Raw genomic sequence first — 22,127 nt, 5'->3', positions numbered from 1 at the left:
TTGTTCTTATAAAAATGTACTTTATTTTAAAATCAGTCTATAAAAGTAGAAATCACATACAAAAATACAGATCACTGCGACATGTATTACCGCGACATGCTGGCAAAAGAGCTCACAGCTGGACTTGCGTAAGGAAGAACAGGCACTGTATGTCTGAGGGTATCTGGAGGCCAGAGTCCGCCATCAGCCCATCACTAATGTGTAAACAATAGTTTCAAGTAGTAGTTAGCACTCTTAACTACTAGGGGATTGAAACATGACCATTCTTGTGTGACACTTAAAATGTTCTTTAGGTCTGAGCAGATGAAGGTACTTCATGTTGTTAACTAAAAGTTTTTGATGAAGAAGTTANTAGAAATGGATTGTAGCACTGAAATACTCNACAGAGGTAACTGCCTTAATTCCTTTTTTCCTTTTCATTTTCTAAGAAACACAATTTGATCCTTTTGCTTCTGTGTATCAAGTGCTAAAAAACCATCTGTTGTCAAAAGATTTAATGCCCGGTGATTCTTAAAACACTTAAGTGCACGCTGCCACACCTGCTCTGAAGCTGTACATGCGCACGCTTCCGGGTACAGCACATGGACCTGTCGAACTCAGTGATAAATGTGTCAAACCTCCACAAGATTCTGTCCGAGTGCTACAAGCTGCAGAATCTAAGCCTGGAAGGCCTGCAGCTCTCAGATCCCATTGTCAACACTCTTGCACAGAATGAAAACTTGGTGCGACTAAACCTTTGTGGGTGTTCTGGATTCTCTGAGTCTGCCGTGGCGACTCTGCTAAGCAGCTGCTCCAGACTGGATGAGCTAAATCTCTCCTGGTGCTTTGACTTCACTGAAAAGCATGTGCAAGCGGCTGTGGCACATTTACCAGGCACCATCACCCAGCTGAACCTCAGTGGCTACCGAAAGAACCTCCAGAAAACAGATCTTTGTACCATAATTAAACGATGCCCCAACCTCATCCGCCTCGACTTAAGTGACAGTATCATGCTAAAGAATGACTGCTTTCCAGAATTTTTTCAACTCAACTACCTCCAACACCTCTCACTCAGCCGGTGCTATGATATAATACCTGATACCCTACTTGAACTTGGAGAAATTCCCACACTAAAAACACTACAAGTTTTTGGAATCGTGCCAGACGGTACCCTTCAGCTACTGAGAGAAGCTCTCCCCCGCCTGCAGATTAACTGCGCCTATTTCACCTCCGTTGCAAGGCCAACTATGGACAGCAAGAAGAACCTGGAGATTTGGGGTATCAAGTGCCGACTGACTCTGCAAAAGCCCAGTTGTTTATGAAGTGCTTACGGCAGAGCNGTGTTTCCTCTGGAAGGAGGAACACAGGCAGCAAATCTGCGTGCTGGAGACCTTGGTTAACTCTTCCTATTGGTTTTACCTTAGCCTTCACTTTATATGTATGTTAGGGAACCATTTGCGAGGGACAGCCACGAAGTGTTACTTTTTTCAAAACTATGGAGACGACTCTGTCAATGCTGTGCCCTAAGGGCCTAAGTGTTAGGTCTTCGGAAATTTTAGGAGAGCCTATGATTTCAACATGCTTTTTTAAAAGCAACATTTGAGCCAACTCTTCCAAGTGCCCTTCTGATTAAGTCTATTTAGAATCAAGTTTTAAAAATTACCCGTGGCTAACAATCTTCATGGTGTCTGTCATAACTCTTTATCTATTTAATTATTCAGTATTTTATAAGACTTGACTTTGAAGAATAAGCTATATGTACGGTGAGCTGGACAGAAAGCAGCAGAGGCTGGTTGCTAGTGTTGGAGGTGGTCTTCTGTGGGCAGGTATGAGGTTAGTTTACCAGAAGCACAGTCCTGCATGATGTACCTAGAACTCTAAACGAGAAAACAAGAACACGGAGACACAGCCGGAAGCAGGACAGGATTGGTGCAGGATTTAAAACCTCCAAGGCTGGTCTCTTAAAAGCAGGTTAATATGAAGTATCCTTTAATGTTTTTTAGGAATTCTGCTATGTTTCCAGAATCTTAAATTAGGTGAGGAAATCTACTTGTGNGCTTTTTAAACTTTATAATCAATGTATGTTACAATATATGTGGGTTGTTTAGCTTTTTTAAGTTACTTGCTTTGTTTTAGGGATGTGGTATTATTCTAGTCAGCCTTCCGAAAAGTCGGATAGAATTCTGAGCCGATCGGGTGTGCTGATCGTTCCTTTAGTACTGCAGTTATTTTTTTTTTTTTAATATTACTCTGAAATCAAGAACTTGAAATTCTTTTAAGTGGTCTTATACAGTAATCGCTTGAAACTGCCCATTAGGTTACTGGACCTAAAACTGTTAGGTTGAACTGATTTCTATCCATCGGCCATCTACACAGGAAGCGTGCGCATGTGCAGCTTCAGACACAGGAAGCATGCGCATGTGCAGCTTCAGATAAAGTATTTTCACTGCTACTTCATAACTGTGATTTTACTACTATTATTAATCATAATATAAATATCTGTGGTGTTTGATGTTCTTAGAAGACCTTTTCATGAAAGGGCCATTTGACCCCCAAAGGGGTCATAACTCACAGGTTGAAAACCAATGTTCTAAGAAGCTTATTAAACTCTTGCTGTCACTTTCTTGGTTTTGGGTTCTCCACACAAGAGTGAAACAGAAGCAGACAGTGATAAATGAGTACTAAAAGTTGAAGATCATGATTTTGCACAACTACTTAACAAGTCCAGCTGGCAGCTGCAACTGAAATCAATGAGAAACTAGTGGGCAAAGTTTGTAAGGAAAACAAAAAAGAAAGAAATGGAGGGCTACATCGAAGCTGCATCTCTACCAAACTGGAGGGGGTTCTAGTATCACTAATCAAAAATCTAAGTGCACCCATCTGCCCCCAGAAAGCAAGAAGATTGCACTTGCCCTGTGTGACAACTTAAATGGAACTCAGCAAGTTCTGAAATTGAACTCTTAGCAAGCAGTTAGAAGTGCTAACAATATAGAATCAGCCATGTTATAAGCAAGTATGTGGAAAGAAAGAGCAGTTCAAACCCGAACAACAGTAATGGTACTAAACACTACTAGGAAATTGGCATACTATTACAACATCTGAGAGTAAGCATCATACTTTGGGGGGAATTTCAAAATGGTAACTGAAGTTTGGTTGGAAATTTTTATAGTTTCTATCATTAATATAGTTGTAGCTTCTTAGATGGAAATCTAGAAATTAAATATATATATATATATATATATATATATATATATATATATGTACATATATGTATAATTTGTGTTAGTATAGTCCTAGAAATATTTCATTTTAAATATTAGTTAAAAGTAATTAATATAAGCCTTCAAATTCATTCTTTCAGCAACTATAATCAGAGAATTCTAAATATCCCCAAAAATGTAAGTATTAAAGTATCAAATATATAATCCTAAAATCGATAACATTAACTAAATTGTAAAATCTAATCAAAATACCAAAGTTTAAATGTGTTAAATTGTAAAAAAGCATAAAACTGCACTCTTTTAAAAATACAGATTCAAAAGCAGAAATATATTGATTTTTTTCCATTCACAGTCATTGCATATTCCTTCAAAAAAGCAACTGAATTTTTATTGTAAAATTAACTTTTGCTGTTTTGATACAGTCAGGAAAGAATTTTTTAACCGTTGACACACTCTTTCCTGTAAACTGCAGGTGAAAATATGAATCTGAGTAGTGATTGAGATTCTATCACACAACTCTAAAATACAGTAGAAAACTGGGCCAGATTCCAGCTGCGGTAAAGCAGTTCCCTGGTTCTACTTCATCTGATGAACAGTTGATTCTACTAGCTATACAGTCTCCATCCCTTGCCACACCCAATTGTCAAAACTTTTCACTGACCTGTAAACTCTCTTACATCCATTATCCTTCCCATGAATGTCCCCATTTTTTAGGATTTCCTGATTAGATTCTATTGATTGCAACTGAAATATTACTTTGTGAACCAACATTTAAAATGTATGTTTCCATGAATCCTAATGCTGTTGATCATGAAATCATTAATTACCAAAATGAAATACAGAAATTAATCAGAAAAACTTATATTCCCTGCATGAAAAACATTAAGTATTGACTAAGGCAGCTTTGGTGACTGCTTACAACTGATACAGACGCTTATGCACTGAGAAAAACACACCTGCATAACAGCAAATAAGTGATTTAAGCTGGGGAATTCAGGCAGCCATAGGAATTCAGCTTCAATCCAAAGAAACAGAAATTGCCTGTGCATGCAAAATAATATAAATTCATTATCAATGCATCATTTCTAAATCCATTAATATTAATTTTTAGAGAAAATACATTTTAATTTTTGAGTGTAAGATCACACTGTCCTATAAATTTTTAAATGTGGCCCATCCTATTTGGATTGTTTATCAGGGAAACTAATATATACCTTTAGTAAATTCATCCTCAACATATCCTATCAGCCTCGTAAAACATGTAAAATATCTTTCTATAAACTCTTGCAGACTTTCACAATGCTGATAGTATAAGTATAATAACCTTCCAATCTGTTTTTCTTAAAATAGGTTTTTTTCCCCCCACTGTTCAAGGTTTATTTGGTGTTTTCATTGGCATGACACTTGAGTGGTTGGTTCCATCATCCATATGCAGATCTTACATTTCACATAATATTGCAATGTATACTACAGACACATATAATACGTAAAATATCCTGTAGAACATTTGTGCACAAGATATGCATAATGAACTTACACACTGGAGCCAGGTTATAACTAACTGGGAACTCACTTGCCTAGGCATGTTTGGTGAGAGTGCACAGGGCAGCAATGCAACAGGCTCACAGGATAATTGAAGCCTGCAAAGTTGGCAGTGTGTCTTAGCGACGGTGGAACTGTCACACTAACCATGTTACCACTACACAAGTACCACTTGGCAGCAGGGCAGAGCTGTGGGAACTGAGATGTTTCCCCACACCACCTCAACACCATTGTACTGACCACAGCTCAGATGAGAAGGGTGTGGTCTCCCTAGAAACCCTGCTGCAGCCTGGATGGTAAAGTGCTAGGACACTGGGAAGACTTTAGAACTGCAGCTCCTTCTGGATTCCCCAAAGGGCATCTGCACTCTTCTTCAGGCGGATCTCTTCCTCAGGAGTCAGTGTCACCTTCATAACATTCAAGATTCCATTTTGTCCCAGGATACATGGGACACTGAGGAAGACACCACCACTGATTCTATAGAGCCCCTTAATCATGGTGGAAATGGGATGCACCCGTCTAAGGTTCTTCATTATGCTCTAAGCCAAGTCTGCCACAGAGAGGCCAGTGGGCCAGGATGTGTAACCTCTCAGCTTGATCACCTCATAGGCACTGTCCACCACCTGCTTGTGAACCCCCTTCCACTGCTCCTTGTCTGCATCACTGCCCAGTTCTGGGTTCAGAGACTTCAGGAAGACGCCGGCAAAATTCCTGAGACTCCACACAGGTACACTGGAGTCGCCATGTTCTCCCAGGACCCAGCCATGACAGCTCAGTGGGTGAACCCCAGCCTTTCTCCCATCAGGTAATGGAACCAAGCTGAATCCAGATTGCAACCACTTCCAGTAATTCAGCTTTTGGGGAAAGCCAGTGATTTTTCAAGCCACGTAGGTCAAGATATCCACTGGATTTGAGACAATAAGCAACTTGCAGTGTGAACTTGAAGATGTTCACATTTCACTGAACCACATTGAGTCCGCTGCTCTCTCCCTCTTGCTGACGGGCCCCTGCTGAGATGATGACCAGCTTGGAGTTTTCAGTTACACAATAGTCTTTGCTAGAGACAATTTTTGGTGTTTTAAGGAAGAGGCTGCCATGATGGAGATCCATCATCTCGCCCTTTAGTTTGTCTTCCATGACGTCAACAAGGTCAAGCTCATCTGCCAAGTCCTTTGTTAAGATACTGATGGCACAAGCCATGCCAACAGCACCAACCCCAACAACTGTAATCTTGTTCTGGGGGATCTGTTTTTCCTTAAGAAGATTCACAATCAGCACAGGGTTGCCATCTTGGACTTCGAATCTTTTGAGACCACTAGTGCACGATGGGGGCGACGGGTGAGCAGAAGCAGAGTGGCCTGGGCTCGGCGACAGTGGCTCCAGCCTTAAAATAGTTTTTAAGTAGTAATATTTTTCCCCATTTTCCAGTTTTTAATAAAGAAACAATTTGGTTATGCTTTGTTCCTGTGATAAAACTTCATGACTGAAGCAACTTCTGAAATAAAGACTTCATTTGGAACAGAGACCACACTAGTGAGGGAGCCACAGCTGCAGTAGTCTTGGTGGGATGCTGAGCAAACACATCTCCAGCAACACAGAGAAAAGAGAGGAATCAGAGGGCATGTGAGGAGAGACTGTTAACTCGAAAGCCCACCCCCAGTGACATACTTTTGTCAGCAAGGTTCCACTTCCTCAAGATTCCATGACCTTCCTAAATGTGTGTTATTAACAGGGGACCCAAATATATGGACCTTTGGGAAATAGTTCTCATTCAAACCCCTACAGGGACAAACAGACATTGAAAAAAGGGACAATCAGATGAGAGAATCATGTAAAAAATCAAAGATTGTATAATCATCTCCAGGAAAGTGAAATTTGCCTGCAATTCTGTCACTTAACAAAAATAAAGATTAGATTGTGTTATCTTCTAATACTGGAACCACGAAAACCAAACAATATAACTGAATCATTAGGCTGTTTGAAAACAACATTGTGGACTGGGTGTATGGCTTCAAGCATAGGAGTACTTGCTGAGATGGGAACAAATACAGAGAACTATAGCCAACTATTATGGGGGGAGAGTGGGGTCCAAATTGGAGGTTTCCATCTGATCACTTCCCTCAGAATTCAGGAAATCCCTTGGAAGAAGAGGCAGAAAGACTCAAAGGAATTGGAGGATACCAGGAGAACAATGCCATCTGAATCAACTAAGCAAGGCACATATGAGTTAACAGAGATTGGGGCAGCAAGCACAGGGCTGATATGGGTGTGTGTCATGTCCACATATATATTATAGCTATTATTAGCTTAGTATTGTTATGGAAGTTCTGACTATGAGGACAAGTGAATCTCCGATAATTTTGCCTGTTCTGGAGATTTTTTTTTCTTCTGTTGTAGTGCTATAACCAGCTTCACTGTGATAGCTTTTGCTTCATCTCACTATATTTTATTCTGTCATGTTTGATTGTTACCTCTTAGAAGTTTGTTCTTTTCTAATGAGAGACAGAAAGGGAGTGGATCTGGATGGGAGGAGAAGTGGGGAAGAACTGGGGGAGTATAGAGAGGGAACCACTATAATCATGATATTGTATGAGGTAGTAATTAATTTTCAATAATAAAGAGTACTTGATGCAAAAACATAAAGGACCTAAGTTCAGTCCCAAGCAGCCACATCCAAAAATTTTCAGGCATGGCAGTGTGGGGCTATAATCCTAGCACAGTACATTCTTGTCTACAATCCCAGACAGGAAGATTACTTGGTCTTGCCAAACACCAGCCTAGCCCCAGGTTCACTAAGATGCATCTGGAAGGAATAAGTCAGAGAAGTTATAGAGCAATAAACCTGACAATTTCCTGTAGTTTCCACAAGTGAACACAGACACATGTACTTGCACATACACATGTGCATACAGTTCACATGTACATACTAAAGGAAAACAATGAAAATGCTTTATCACTATGATCTGAAAGAAATATTGTTATTGGCTTTTGGCTTTAAGAGTATGAATTAATTTATAGACTCAACTCAGAATAAGAAATTCAATTGCTATACTATCTTAACCTTATAGACACAAACAAGTTTCTTCAAATATATTATGTCATCCATGTTCAACTGAAATCCATTTTCTTAGGAAACAACAGAATCCTGAAAATAATATTGAGTAGAAAAGCAATTTTATCCAAGTAAAAAAAGAGATGTGGGCTCTTTGCCTCTGATGTCTGCATAGGTGATGTTTAGACAGTGTGTTGAAAACTAATTGGACAAAATGGTTCCAAAGGTCTGAGAGTTTGATTTGAGAACTGTTCCCTCCAAAACTGATGGGAGCAGAAGGTGATATGGGAGGCAATGGTAACTGAAATGATAACTCAATGTTATTGCTCCATAACCAAACTCTAATATGTGTTTATTCAAAGAAACATTTAGTTTCGCTCTCCTCATAAAATGAAAGGATTCTTAACTTTATCAAGACATATTTAGGGCACATAATTTTTTAAAAATCTTTTCAAAATTTATGGTGACCAATCTGTAATTCTACTGGGTTCCCATGCTTTAGAATTATTCCCAAAGCAGCCATCATATTATAGATGGTTTCATCAGTCCAAAATTCTATGTTCTTATTTTTACTATTATTAATCAATACCTCCCACCAGGAGAATAAGAGACAAATAATTTGCATTCAGTTTTTCCCTTGAAGAGATTCAAGCCAAAGAGATCCTGGCTAAAAAGGAATTTCATATAAATTTTAGTAATTCTGAACAGGGTTTGTTCTGCTTTTTCTATGGACAGTGAGGTAGGCATTGTAGGCTATCAGTCAGTCTCTGTCAAAGCTACTCAATTCTGTTGTAATGTGGAAAAAACTACAGGCAACATAGAAATGAATGAATGTAGCTGTGTTCTAGTTCAATTCTATTCACAAACACATATATTAAACTAGATTTGTGTATATCTTCCCAAGTTATTACAGTATTGTGGCATTCACCAAACCAATTTAAGATGAATATTTGAAGCTTAAATAAATTTAATATGAATTCTTATATTTCTTTCAGTACCAACATACATTATGAAACTGAATATACAGTTTCATAATTTTTCAAATTTTTCCACTAGACAGGATCTTTAGTTTTTCAAGCTAGATGGTTCTTCTAAATTCTCTGTAAAGAGATATACTATTACTCCAAATAAACTAAGAAAATAAGTGATACAGAATGAAAAAAACAGATATGCATGATGTAGATAAAGACGAAGGCACTATAGAGTAGATGCTCGTGTCTCTAGCTGCATATGTAGCAGAAGATGGCCTATTCGGCCATCATTGGGAAGAGAGGCCCCTTGGTCTTGCAAACTTTATAAGCCCCAGTACAGGGGAATGCCAGGGCCAAGAAGTAAGAGTGGGTGGGTAGGGGAGCAGGGGCAGGGGAGGGTATAGGGAACTTTTGGGATAGCATTTGAAATGTGAATAAAGAAAATATCTAATAAAAGAAAAGAAAATGGCAATAGAATATTATTCAGCCTTTCAAAGGAACTTAGTACTGATTAGTGTGACATGGATGAACCTTGAAGACATTATTCCAAATCAGAGAGGTGGTCAACTGTGGAGAGCTGCGTGTGCCACTCCTTAAAGATGGCGCTGACTTCCGCCTTCCACCATCCTGAGGGTGAGCGCTCTCTGGAGTAAACAACTAAGGCTTACGATCTGGCTTGCTTCCGTGTGCATGTACCTATCCGCTTTGCCCACGTGGCTCCCTGGGATTGGTGTGGTTGAGAGTACTTAAGTGTGGGACGGGCGTTCTCCGAGGTGAGAAGAATCAGTCAGTCAGAGGAGAGAAGAATCAGTCAGTCAGAGGAGAGAAGATTCAGTCAGTCAGAGGAGAGAAGAATCAGTCAGTCAGAGGAAAGAAGAATCAGTCAGTCAGAGGAGAGAAGAATCAGTCAGTCAGAAAGGTCAGAAGATTATTCAAGTTTCCCGAATAAACTGCTTAAGGAAGAGTTCCTGTGTTGCGTCTTCCTTGCTGGCGAGGTGGGTGCGACAGTCAACTTCAGGGATCACACATTTCACAACTCCTATTATTTGAGCTATCCTGAAGAACAGAGAACAAACACCTAAGAAGGGTAAAGACACAAATCATATCAATGAGTACCAGAGAAGCAAGCAGAAAATGCATACATAATGAGATTTGGGTCTCTTTAGGGCAATGAACAAAGTTGAACTAGACAGAGGTAGTACTTTAAAACTGACACAAAAATATAAATGCTATTGAGTTATCTTTAACATATTAAATATGTTGTGCAAATTCTACTTCAGTTGTATTTTTAAAATTTGTTGCCAATTATTTTCTTTCCAGTTAAGAAAATTTGAGTCTATAAAACAGACATCCCATATCAGTGCTTTCATGATTCATTCATTCAGCAAGTACATACTATATTGCCTCCTGGAGCTAGCCCTGGAAACATAAAGGCCATGCCTTTAGCCTCATGGGAATGGCAAGAGAAGCAATGGACATCAGTGATTACATGAAGTGTAAGTTCAGGGAATTAAGAAATATATATATATATATATATATATATATATATATATATATATATATAAAATCAGGATTTGGTGTCTGCAGATGGGATGGATGCCAAGGTGGAGCGGTCTCTGGATGGCCTTTCCTTCAGATTCTGCTCTATTTCGTGTTCCTGCATTTCTTTTAGACAGGAACAATTTAGGGTTAAAATTTTTGAGATGGCTGGGTGGCCCCATCTCCCAACTAACCCATTCTTAAACATTGTCCTCTGACCTTCGTCCAAACATGACATCACATGCAGACTTGCAAGCACACATGTGTTGGTATGTACTCACTGATGAGTGGGTATTATAGAAAAAGAAGCTCAGAATACCCATGATACAACTCACAGACCATGTGAAACCCAAGAAAAAAGATCACACCAAAGTGTGGATGCTGCAGTCCTAGCAGCATCAGTAGGAAGAAGAGAGTAATCTCTGGGAAGCAGAGGGAGAGGGGAGGGGGAGGGAGAGGGGAGGAGGACAGGGAAGGGGGGCCAGTTCAGATGTGGGAGGAGATGGGGGAGAAGTTCAGAGGGTCAGGAATTTGAAAGTAGGTGTGCAACAGTGAAGGGAGGACTGGCAGTAGCCACTAGAAAGTCCCAGATGCCAGGGACCCAGGAGGTTCCCAGGACCCAACAGGAAGGACATTAGTCAAAGTACCCAACCTATAGAGAACATATTCAATAGGATAGGCACAGCCCCTGGATGGGGTCACCCACCCATCTCAAAAATATTAATGCAGAATTCCTCCTGTCAAAAGGAAATGCATGGACAAAGGGTGGAGCAGAGACTAAAGGAAAGGCCATCCAGAGACTGCCCCACCTAGGGATCCATCCCATATGCTGACACCAAACCCAGATACTATTGCTGATGCCAGGAAATGATTACTGACAGGAGCCTAGTATAGCTGATCCCTAAGAAGCCTGACCAATACAGATGTGGATACACACAGACAAACGTTGGACTGAGTGTGGGGACTCCAGGGGGAAGTTAGGGCAAGGACTGTAGTTGCTGAAGGTGTTTGCAACTTCATAGGAAGAACAACAATAGCAACAAACCAGATGTGCTCCCCCCCCCACCAGCTCCCAGGGACTAAAGCACCAACCAAAGAGTACACAGGGGTACCCATGCCTCCAGCTGCATATGTAGCAGAGGATTATCTTTATCTGGCATCACTGTGAGGGGAACCCCTTGGTCCTCTGGAAGCTTGATGACCCAGGATAGGAGAACACTAGGCCACTGAGGTAGGAGTTGGTAATTGGATGGGAAAGCACCCTCATAGAGGCAGGGGGAAGGAAGAGGGAACAGGGGGCTTGTAGAGGAGAACTAGGAAGAGGGATAACATTTGAAATGTAAATAAATAAAATAACCAATAAAAAGAAAAAGAAGTTAATATTACATAGGCTGGTTTTGTTTTCCTTTAAGCCTATATTATTTTTACTGGAAAGCAAAAGAGAGAAGGGAGGAGGCTCTGAAGAATTTAGTGAAAAATCTCTAAATTCCAATTTCTCCTTCTTCAGTGGAGCACTGAATTACAATCAAAGCTAGAGCAGAAGAAAAGGCATATTCTGAGAAGAGAGACACAATGTCCATGTGTTGGGAACTAAAGAGTATAAGGGGAAAGAGGGGGGAGGGTGGAGCCCACATCTGGCCAGAATTCCTCCTATGCTCTGGGCAGGTGGATGTTGGAGGGTTTCCAGACACTTTCCACTGGGGTCTGGGTGGGCAGCTAAGCCACTGACCTCACTCGATGGGGGGTGGACAAAGGGCAGCCCCCAATACCAGGGGCCCCAGGGTGACACCCTTGGCCCTGGAATTACAGGAGAGAGGGCAGAGAGAGAGATGTTCCCACGAAGGCCAGAGTCCTTAGTCTGGGCCTTGACTGGAGCACAGGAAGGCCTTCCATCAGGAGATTAGAAAGGGCTCATTAGAGCAAAGCCTATCCAATCGTCCAAGCACAGCAGGCCTTGATGAACAGAGACAGTCTATGGTTTAAGAGCTTTATTGTAGAAAGGCAGGGAGAAAGGACAGAAGGTAGAAAAGAGAAAGAGAGAGACCGGCCATGGCAAAGAAGAGAGAAAGGAGAAAAGGAGAGGGAGAAGAAAGGCTAGAAAGTAAGAAAGAGAGGGGAAGAGGAAGAGAGAGGAAGGGAGTGAGAGGAAAGAGGAAGAGGAGAGTGAAAGGAGAGAGTGAGGTGGGGCCAAGCAGCCCCTCTTATGTTGGGCTGTTATCTTTACACTTGCTAGGTAACTGGGAGGAGTCTAGCCTGAAGGTCAGAAGCTTGGGACATTGTCTGAGTGACTACTAACCATGTTTCTCCTGTGGGGGCTGTGGGGGTGGTAACTTCTACAGGAGCTTTGAGCCCAGGAGACATGAGGGAACACCTACCCTGTGATGTAGGTAAATTATCACCACTCTGTGGTTCAGGCCGCAGCTCGACTGGAGACCAGACTATCTGTGTATAGCCCAATGCCCCACATCCATGTGATACATTGCTGTATATTCAGTTCCAAGCATGGCAGCAGATATTCTATAACTGGGAAACAATAGTGAAAAGCAGAGTGAGTATCACAGGCAATTTCATGGAAGTGTGATGGATAAATGAGTGAGGAAGTTGAGATCTTGCATTGTTAGGAATTTGTCCTAATCCAATCTTGAGTGTTTTCTGCACAGTGAGCCAGATGGGATACGGAAGAAATGAAATTAGATATCATGAAAGAAAACAGTGTATAACTTGTAAATTCCAGAGACATTGGACCAAAGGGAAGTCTGATAATGACAGCTTAGCCAACAGGAAAGGAAAGAGAACATTGCAAGGATGGGCCATTATTAAAGGTCCATAGGCATTTTTCCTTAGCTTCTCCTAGGGGCCTGGTTTAAAATGTAGTATGTGCAAGGGGGAATTTATTCACCTGACCCCAGTGCTGAGTGTTAGATATTTTGAGGGTCAGTAGCCATGAGGTGGGATGGGTGTGAGGTGAGTGGAATAAGGGACAGTAAGTTTGTATTGCAAACAACCCCACAGGGAAGGAAGTGTTAATAAGACCAAAGGTTATGGATACAATAAAGTTTTCAGTGTAGAGGTTTCTAAAAGTGTATGCAGTTAGTAATTATATTAGACAGATCCGGTATATTCTTCATCGCTCCCCATACAAATCAATTTATTAAAACCATATATTCTTCTATGGATCCTGAAATTATGTTTTCTTCTATTTAGAACAGATGTAAATATAACTAATAGATTATATGCATTATTTTGACAAAGAATGCTTACACTAGTCAGTCAATAACATAAGGAATCTTGAAAAACACTGACTAAATTCATCAAATATAGGTTGGGAATATTGACTCTAGATACAATAGATTTAAAAACCCTCAGTTGAAGCTGTTCTAAAAAGTAGGACAGGCAAGTACAGGGTGCAGAGAATTCTAGGATCAGAGTTATCTGAGGCCAGGGGCTGACAGGAAAGCTAAAAACACAAACATGGACACTCTAGGACAAGCTGGAAAGATACATATAACATGGTATTTGTCCAGTGGAATAGAGGCACTTTTGTGTGTGTTACCTGGGAGATGTACATGTCTCAATGTGAAGAGTGGAGGAAAATCTTCACACAGTTCTAGAAGGAGAAGGGCAGCGTTCTGATTGATACCTACAGCCCCCACCCCCTCCGCCCAGCACCTCCATTAAGGAAGGCCTGTCTTCAGCAAGAGATGGTTTATCAGGTTCTAGACAATAAGGCTTTGCCAGAGAATCTAAACCATCTCAGCCCCAGAATCCTTAAACAGTCCCAGCCCTAGAGTCTAACTATTCCCAGCCCTGTCTATAGCAAGGGAAAGAGATCAAGGTCATCAGCTCTGCTGGGGTGAAGTGTAGCTGTCCAGCAGTTTTGCCTGAACTGGGTATACCTGAAAGGGAGGATGGAAATGAAAATGGATGGATGGGCAGGGAGAGAAGGATGGAGCCAAGACAAAGGTTTCTGACCAATGCTCAAAGTTTAATATTTATATAGGGAAAGCCCACAGACCCATCCTTTGTTTCAGCTGGATTATGTTGCAAAGCAAGCTCAGCAGGCAGTCTGCTCCTGTAAGAGACTGCAGGTGTGGCAAGGGAGAAGACTCCACCTAGGTGGGCTAGGTCAGCTAGGCCAGCCAATTGTGGCAAACACTTAAAGTCTATTTAGCCTACTCAAGGCTGGGGAGGGGCACAGTAAAGAAAAGCTGAGAAGCACTTGAGAGGCTTGCTACTCAGATATTCGGGCTCTCTGAAAGACCCAGACCTACTCCCAAGACCACAAGGTGTTCTGCTTGCCTCACTCCTAACCACATCAACCAGCCTCCTGTGGGACATGGATCCCAGCAGAAAGCACTGAGTACCTGAGTCTTCAGGCTCCTTTCCCAGGGAGACAGAGGGACAAGGACTGAAGTGAGGCTCAGAAGTAAAATCCTCACCCACGTATACAAAGCTCTGTGTTCCATCCTTAGCAGAGGAAATATTTGCTGCTTAGCCAACAGCAGACATAAAACTACCAGTCCAATCAGCAGAGAAGTTGGAACGAGGGGCCCTTACACTTGCATTTCTTATATGCTGTTTATCAACCAATCATGTCAAGGCTACTGAGATATGAAAGCACAGATTGGCCTAATTATGGGTGTTATCAAACAGGAACTTTAAAAGCAGCAATTCATGTAGGAAGAGCTTAAATAGTAATGCATTACTGAAATAGAGAAATAGAGACCTGGCCCAACTAGGCATCTAAGAAGTTTGAGGCTACAGCAATCAAGATAGCAGGGAACAGACAGGAAAAGGCAAATAGATCAACCGAGAAGGAAAAAGCAGCCTAAACAGCCCATAATATTCCTGACAATTATGGACAACTGAGCTTCCACAAAGTAACTAAAGCAAATCCAGAGCCAAAGGGTGGTGTTTCCAACAAAGGGTACAATGAAATGCACAAAATATATCTGGATACAGTTTTGTTTTATGAGTCTTGAAAGCACAAACCCAAAAGAAATTGTAAACCTAATAATAAAATATATAACACTGTAAGTTTTCCTCCAGAAAATAAGGCACAGGGAAAGCCCAAGTCGTCTTAGGATAGTGATGGCTGAGCTAAGACAACAGAAGCAGTTTGTGAAGGGAAAATTATATGCGACCTCATTGAAATTATCTATCAGTCACTCTTGTACATATTTAGCCCAACACATTGAAAATGTAATTCATACAAAACCCTACATATGAATATTTGTAGCGACTTCATTCATAATTTTCAGTCATTGTAAATAATTTCCTTCAATAAGCAATAGGCAAACATCACACAGTGGTATATTATCCAGTAATACAAAGAAACTATCAAGACAGAAACAGACAAGTAGACACATGAGAAACCGTATGCATCATTGTTTGTTTATTTGGTAAGTTTAAGACAGGTTCTCACTGGTAGACCAGGCTGGCCTTCAACTTAGTTACCAAGCTGGCTTTGAACTTACAATGATGCCCCTTCCTCAGCATTTGGGGTGCCTGGATTACAGGCATTAACCATACCATCTCTTCTTTTTCTTTACTTTTTTTTTAACTGAAATTTTCTTCTTTTTTAAAATTTTCTTTTCTTTCTTTTATTTGTTTATAGTGATTACATTTATCTAGGCAACATACATACATGTTCAGTTGTAAGATGGTAACTAAAACCCTGTGACAAATATACTTTTGTTTTGTAATACCAAGGACATTACAGTGCTCATATGGAGTCCTAAGTAAAATCCAACAGTCACCATGGTTTTTTCCTCAAATCTTCACTTTAGATGCTGTTACTTCTGGCACAGGTAAGTGGGCAGAGTCTTGCAAATGCTCTAACACTGGAACCTTTGGTTGCTACCAAAGCAGCTGGCTGCAACCAAGAAGCCAGCCACTTGAAGAATGATTTTAGTGAACAACTCATAAGCCCCAGAAGTGGAAAATTCCTAAGCGCACACAATTGTGAACACTAAAAAGTGTCACAGCTGTGGCTTATGACTTTTTAATGCTATATTTCTAAAATGAGATCTCAACGCAGTATGGTTCAAAATAAACGATTTTAGCAAAAACAAAGGCATATACACAATTTCTCCACCAGTGCTATTTAGTTAACTTCTCCACTTGGGACTAAAAATACCATAGACATCCTGATTCACTACCTCGGTTAATATTCACCATCACAGTGGCTACAGCTCAGAATCAACATCAGTAATGCTGCCCAGAGACAGTTTATACAGAAATTAAGTTCTTTACACTAAGTAAATGGTTGTCCACAGTCACTAGTTAGTACACATGTGAATTAAAATTACTAGATTTGGGGAGAAACAAACGTTGCTCCAATCATCTACCCTACTACTTGTCTTCCTTAGTTCATCCTTAGACATGGTCCATGCTACTATGGGGTTTGCAGTTCGCCCACAGGGAGTTGGACCTATTGACACTGGAAGGGGTTGCCTGCTGTGCTAGTTTCTGCTTTTACATTGTCCAACCAACTGTTGCTGATTCAAAGTCCTAAAATGGATGCAGAATAGGTACCTCAGATGTATGGAATCCAGAGTTTCCTCAAATCACAGTCCATGAAATTAATTTAAGTGCATGGCAAACTCTACAAGAAACTCCTTACAAAGAACATCAACAGAAATGGATAGTGTCACTGACCTCTTTATATTTTTGATTCTTTGTTGCAGCCTTTGGCCCTTGCCTGGCAGACTGGTGCTATTAAAATCCATCAAGACATATCCTAAAGATTCCATGTTATCTCGGTGACTCTGCTCAATATCAAAATGTGCATTGATGGTCAGTGCCCATGAGATTTTTATCTTCTTTATATGGGATGTATTGCTTTGTACTGCTGCTTCTGTACTTTCTGGTCAAACTAAAATCAATGGGTAACTTATTATAGTAATAACCAATGTGCATTAGGAACTTATCTAGCTTAATTTCTGTGTATAATATTATATTTGTATGTATATATTCAGTTCTGAGCAGCTAACAAAAGTAAATTCATTATCGTGAAACTTATTGAACAGAAACTGGAGATCTTCAGGGTGTGGTCCAATAAGAGTCAATACACTATAGCATTTTCTTGTCCATACCACCTTTTGTGAGGAATACCGACTGCACTGTGAAGAACAATATATGGTATGCTCTCATACAGCAACTGGGGATGCCATGCCTTCTGGAGTTCTAGCTTCACTCCCAATTTACCTTAAATAACATAAAATGAGACATTTTGAACATGCTAAGAAATTTGAGTTTACTGTGGTTACTATCAAGGTGTTTGTTTGTTTGTCTGTCTGTTTGTTTGTTTTTTAGGACAAGAGTGAGGTAGGATGCTAAGCCAGGAGCACTGACTTCACTTTCACAAAACACTTTTTTTCATGCAGTATATACTGGTCATGTTTTCCCCTTATACTGGCTGATTTTGTTGTGTCAACCTGACACAAGCTGAAGTTATTACAGAGAAATGAGCCTCTCTTGAGGAAATGCCTCCAGCTATGAGGCATTTTCTCAATTAGTGATCAAGGGAAAAGGGCCCAGCCTGTTGTGAGTGGTGCCATCCCTGGGCTGATAGTCCTGAGTTCTATAAGAAAGCAAGCTGAGCAAGCCAGGGGAAGCAAGCCACTCCATGGCCTCTGCATCAGCTCCTGTCTCTAAGATCCTGCCCTGTGTGAGTTCCTATCCTAACTTCCTTCAGTGATGAACAGCAATGTGGTAGTGTAAGCTGAATAAAGTCTTTTCTCCCCAACTTGCTTCTTGGTCATGGTGTTTTGTGCAGGAATACAAACTCTAACCAAGACACCCCTCCACTAGCTTCTCCAGATTCTTCTCACCCACCCAATTCCATGCGGTTTCTCTCTCTTTTCAGAAAATTAACAGGAAGTAAAAGGATACACACACACACACACACACACACACACACACACACAAAAGCACAAAATGGGAAGGCATGATATTTTCACACTCACCATACCATCTCCTAATCTTCTTGGAACAGAAATACCTAAAAGAGAGTGCCTGGGACTGAATTCGCAGAATTATAACAGAGGGGATGCTCTTCACTTGGAAGACTGTTTTAACTAAGGATTTACACTTTGGATATGCAGGACACTAACATTCTGCACCGGTAGGCACATCATCTTCATGCTCCAATGATTATCATGCTTTGTCACTGAAATTGTGAAGCTGTTGCATTACTCAAATGAAGTTTTATTGTCAACTTGCTCAAGATGCATGGAGCAATATTGCCAGTGGCTGTGCATTTAATGGAATTTGCAGTATGAGATGGTCAGATCAAATTTTAGTCAGCACTACTGTATAAAGAAAATAACGAGCTCATGAGCAAATAGCAAGGAACTAGAACACCCGAAAGAGCTAATGCTGTGAAGTGCCTGGATAGATTCGTTCTGAAGGCTGGCACACTGCCTGGTGCTGAACATTTTTATTACATTTTCAATTCTGAATCTCCAATTACAACAATCACTAGAGGGGAGTTTGCAAAGTGGTTCTATTGTATTTTCCTATTTTACTGATATATTACCCCTTTCAATGATCTCTGTTGATTTCTAAACTTTACCATCCCTGGTTCGCGTTGAATGAATAATTTGAAAAACATGGCAACTCTCCTTTTACCTTTAATTGGTTTACCTATTAAATTTACCTATGCATCAAATGAAAAGTCTCAACATGAGATTCTTTTCCCATTTTTTTTTTCAAATCTCTTGGTAGCAGTAAAATAATGAAGTGTTGAAAATTTGAGGAGAAAAATAAATCAAATAGGAAAGGTTATGAAATATGTCCACTAAACAAAGGAGCTATTATTGTGGAAAGATAATGGTATCTATTTAAGGCCCTACAACTGTAGCCAATGATACAGGAAAAAAATTTACCCTACATATTCCTTCTAAAATGAGTACTTGCTACTTGCAGAATCCTATGTGTGCAAATATGAATAAAAACTCAGCATGGCTTTTACTGGGATATATTTTGTACTAGTATGAGGTCTGGCATTTAAAGTAACACAAATGTCAAAGAATCAAATTGGGACTGAGTTTAGTAATCTGATTGGATTTATTTTTAAAGTCTATAATCAGGCTCTACATTCATAAAACAGAATAAATAAATATTCCAATAACCTGAACAAAACAAAACAAAACAAAACAAAGTTATTTCCTTCATGTGCCCAGGACAGGAAGCCAGAGCAACAGAAAAGCATCTGAGTGGTCAGCATTGAGGTGCTCCGCATTGTCTTTCTGTGTGAAAGGATGGAGACAGGAGGAATTCCCTATCCGGTCAAAAGGTAAGTTGGCTACTGTCCCAGTACACTAATTTCTTAGAAGGTCAAATAACACGTTTAGTTTCAGCTTAATGAGGAACTTTTATATCATTTACCCCACTTTAGTTTTATCCTGGCCTGAAATACATTCCAAAATGATAACTTCCTTTAATTTTCATTTAGCAAAAGTTATTATCATCCCAAATGAAGACACCAAGGGCCACAGACTTCAAGAGTATTACATAAGACACATTCAATTATTTAACAGGCATGGGTGCTAATTTAGAGACATCAAGAATGTGGCCTTCTACTCATTTCAAAAGAAATTTACCCTTAGATGTTTAATTATCACTTTGGAGATCACTGGGTTCTTGCATTGTATAATTCTTTTATTAGAAATATGGAAACTCCTAAGAATCTCTGGAAGTGGCCCTAGCTAAGACTCCTAACAACAGGGGATATGGAGCCCGAACCAACCATCTCATATAATTAGGCAATATTTCCAACGGAGGAATTGGAACATCAACCCAGCCACAAAAATCTTACATCCACATTTTGCCCTGCAGTGTGCAGGGGTATAAGATGGAGCAGAATTTGAGATAAGGGCCAACCAATGAGTGGCCCATCTTGAGACTTATGCCATGAGAAGGAGCCCAGCAGACACTATTAATGATATTATGATATACTTGCAGACCACATAAATGTCATCAGAGAGATTTCACCCAGCAACTGATGAAAACTGATGCAGAGACCCACAACCAAACATTAAGTGTAGCTTCAGGAATCCTGTGAAAAAGGAGGTGAGGAAAGGGTTGAAGGATAAAGAGATATTAAGGAAACCTACAGAATCAGCTAATGTAGGCTCCTAGGAGCTCACAGAGACTGAACTACCAGTCTGAAAGCATGAGTGGGACAGACCTTGGCCCTCTGCACATGTATAACCATCATGCAGGAAGGTCTTCCTATGGGGCTCCTAAAGCAGGAAAAGGGATGTTTCTGACTTCAATGCCTGCCTTTGGATCCCTTTCCTCTAACTGGGCTGCCTTGATTGATGTGCCTAATCTTACTGCAAGTTGATATGCCAAGGCTGGTTGACATCCATGAGAGGTCTCTCCTTTTTCGAAGAGAAGTGAAGGAGGGGTAGAGGAGGAGAGGAAGGAGGGGGGACAGGAAAGAACTGGGAGGAGTTGGAGGAGGGGAAGCTCCAATTGATTGGGATGTAAGGTAAATAACTTAATCAATGAGGAAGAAATATTTGAAAAGAATAAAAACTAAATAAGAACTTCAAAAGAATCGATGCTATATAAAATGCACAGAACAAAACCTACCAAATTCTACTCATTTTACTATAAAGATTGACCACAGGAAATCAGAAAACTGGGATATAATACCTAGAATTTTCTCTGGTCTTCCATGTAAAGACACCTAGGTATAAACAGAAGGCTCACAGCAATGGTGTAATGAGAATGCTTGAAAATACAAGAGAAAATGGTGCATATTCACTAAATCTTAACAGGAATGGGGGACTGGACTGTCCTCAGTTCTTAGAAATATCTTCTCAGAACTGAAGAGATGCCTCAGAAGCTAAAAAGTATTTGTTATTCTTAGCGAGAACCTGGGCTCAGTTCCCAGCACCTATGTGATAACTTGCAAATCATTCTAACTCCAGTTCCATGGAATCCTATTCCTTCTTCTGATCTCCAGGGACATGCTACACATGCAGACAGACAGGCAAAATACTCACATATAAAATAAAATAAAATAAAATAAAATAAAATAAAATAAAATAAAATAAAATAAAATAAAATAAAATAGATCTTAAAGAAAATCAGAAATGTCTCCGTTATCTTTGCCAGTTTTAAGCAATCTTTTTGTGTCATCCAGAGATTGCTGTAGCAAACAGATTGATTGGTGAATAAGGACAATAGCTCCATGCATAAGTACATCCTTTTAAATGTCATGGGTCTGGTTTTTGTTTCAGCTCTTAGCCCTTGTCTTATCACTACAGTATTCTGAGGTTCTGATATTTTTGCTGAATGATTTCTCAGCCTATGTTCCCTAACAGCAGGTGAATCAAAACCCTGTCTCTATTTTTAACCTGTATCTCTTGAGCTGTACTTTTCCTACAGATCAGATCAAAAGCTAACACTCAGGGCTTAGGTCTTGCCAGGCCCTTTGTCTTATGTTGCCCATTCACTTCTTTTTTTTTTTTTTTCACTTTATAAGATAGATTTATTTAAAAGTAACTCATTTAAAACACTTGGAATCCCCAAATCTCCAGGTGCCACAGGTAGTTCATGTACCACCTCACAGTGTGCAAGCAACACACTGTGACATGGCCTTTAGGAGCTCAATGCATACTCAGTCTCCTGTGTTGAGAGTGTTTCAGGCAGTTGCCTTTTTCTCTGCTGCCCCGTTCTCATTGCTTTATCTAAGCATTTCTTTTTTTTTTTTTTTAATTTTCTTTATTTACATTTCAAATGCTATCCCGAAAGTTTCCCATAGCCCTCCCCCCACCTCTGTTCCCCTACCCACCCACTCCCACT

At 40.2% G+C, this 22,127-nt stretch overlaps 3 pseudogenes; 1 reads left to right on the top strand and 2 right to left on the bottom strand.

The window, feature by feature from the left end:
• The first annotated feature begins 81 nt into the window (after window positions 1-81).
• On the top strand, window positions 82-1,309 carry LOC110319616 (annotated as a pseudogene).
• A 3,756-nt stretch (window positions 1,310-5,065) lies between these two features.
• LOC110319614 lies at window positions 5,066-9,457 on the bottom strand (annotated as a pseudogene).
• A 240-nt stretch (window positions 9,458-9,697) lies between these two features.
• Window positions 9,698-22,127, bottom strand: part of LOC110319613 — a 20,888-nt pseudogene continuing 8,458 nt past the window's right edge.

The sequence above is a fragment of the Mus pahari genome, chromosome 3, assembly GCF_900095145.1.
Source record: "Mus pahari chromosome 3, PAHARI_EIJ_v1.1, whole genome shotgun sequence".
In the NCBI taxonomy this organism is placed as follows: domain Eukaryota; kingdom Metazoa; phylum Chordata; class Mammalia; order Rodentia; family Muridae; genus Mus; species Mus pahari.
The sequence above is the reverse complement of the archived record's forward strand: the minus strand, read 5'-3'. Positions and strand labels throughout refer to the sequence as shown.